Source organism: Psittacula echo (genome assembly GCF_963264785.1).
Source record: "Psittacula echo genome assembly, chromosome: 3".
NCBI lineage: Eukaryota > Metazoa > Chordata > Aves > Psittaciformes > Psittacidae > Psittacula > Psittacula echo.
In genome coordinates this window covers 100,302,988-100,304,892 of record NC_137736.1, presented here as the reverse complement: position 1 = coordinate 100,304,892, position 1,905 = coordinate 100,302,988, and positions in this window count along the sequence as shown.

The following is a 1,905-nucleotide window of genomic DNA, read 5'->3' as shown; positions in this document are numbered from 1 at the left end:
GCTCCAGTACTTTCATCATTTTAGGGGTCCTTTGCTGGACTCTCTCCAATAGCTTCACCTCTCTCTTGTATTGGAGAGCTCAGAACTGGACACAGTTGGAAAAAAAAGTGGCATATCCTTCTCTAACAGCAATTTCCTCAGCTGGCATAAAACAAACTTCCCACTCTTACACTTTTTTAGGATCATGCACAATCCTTCTTGTGTGTCCAGACATCCACCTCCTTATTATCAACCAAACCCTCTCAGGCAAAGCATAGTTATCACTTCTGATGCGATAAGAGTCTATGTGCTGACATTCAGGTGATGGCCTAAAGTTCAAGAGGACCAGGTAGGGAGGTCACCTGGACTGTACTTTAAAGCGTGATAACAGCTGAGCACAATAATGTCACCATTTGGGATTATTCTCCGTTACACTGTCTGGCTTTTAGCCCTATACACTATCTTGTTTCAGCCCTGTCTAACCACTATGTTAAGTCTCCTGTAGATGGAAGGACCATCAGTGTTGTCATTCCAAGCAGTTGCCTGCATACTTTTCTCTTTACTAAGTACTTTCAGCTTAAAAAGACTGAAGTTTGGGGCTCAGGTTGATCTTCCTTCAGTCACCTGGAACACAAGTGGCTCAAGTCAGCTGCTCAGGCACTGTGTATGTGACCAGTGCCTGCTCCATCACCTGCATAAGTGCTACAGGCACTGCTCATTTTAGAGCCAGGAATGGCTCTGAAGAATACTGTTTTTTCCCCAAGCAAACACCAGCTAAGAGAGAAGAGAAAGTAATTTTTTCTGAAGTAAAGAGCAGAAGAAGGCTAACCTTCTTTGCACACCCCTTGGCACAGCTGGAGACATCACTGAAAGCCTGCTACTGCACTTCAGCAATCCCAGGGAATGGGGACTTTGCTTCACTTGAGCGTGTGTGGGTGTCTGCATGGGGTGCTGCATAGTTTACATCTGTACCAAAAGAATCTCCCCTCCCTGCCCCAATAACGCAATTCATAAAAATAGATGAGATTTGTTATTCAGCAACTCAAATGAAAAGGACCAGACAACAGGGATCCATTTTTGTGTGGCTCTAGAAGACAAAAGAAACTGAGATTTTTACCCTAACATGACAGAACAGGAAGGAAAGTGGTTTAAATCTCCCAGAGTCAAATCCTTCTTGTTTCATTTGGGAGGTAAAGAGACACCTATTTCCTCTTCATATCTCTACATTATAGCTGTTAAAGTCATAGCAAAGGGACAAACTTCCCTTTCCCTCTCAGCCTCACTTTCAGTTTATATAGTTTTCTAAGTTAAGAACAGTTTGATCTGAGACTGCGAGATAAGGGGATGCTCAGCTTAAAAACAGATAACCTAGCAGGTAGTTCAGTCAGAAAGAACAGCAAGGGAAATTTTGCAAAATGGATATTTATACCCAACATCCACCCATAAGTAATACTGATACCATGATACCTTGTAAGAGAACGGGGGGGAGGTGGCCAAGAGTTTACTGCAGAGCTATCCAAACACACCTCACTCCCAAATTCAGTTTCCTTTGGAGTCAGTTCTTCAGCTTTGTTCAAGTGTTACATGTTCAGAAGGACTAGGTGTTGACCCAGGGGAAGATCCCTCAGCTTGCTGACTCCATGCTCCATCAGTGTAAGCACAATTCATGCTGGAGTTCCAGGCGTGTTGCAGCTGCTGTGTCTCTTCAGGAACAGAGTGCTGAATAGTGACTTCAGTTCACTTCAGTGCTCCCATGTTTCTACCACCATGAGAGATGCTGTCTGCACAGCATAGTCCAGTAATGTTTCATACATTTTCTCCAGCTGGAATGAAATACTGGCAGGCAACTTGCTCATCTTGCATAGCTCCGTCAGCCAACCACACTTCAGACATCAGAAAACATGCATAAAGTGTAATGAAAAGGCT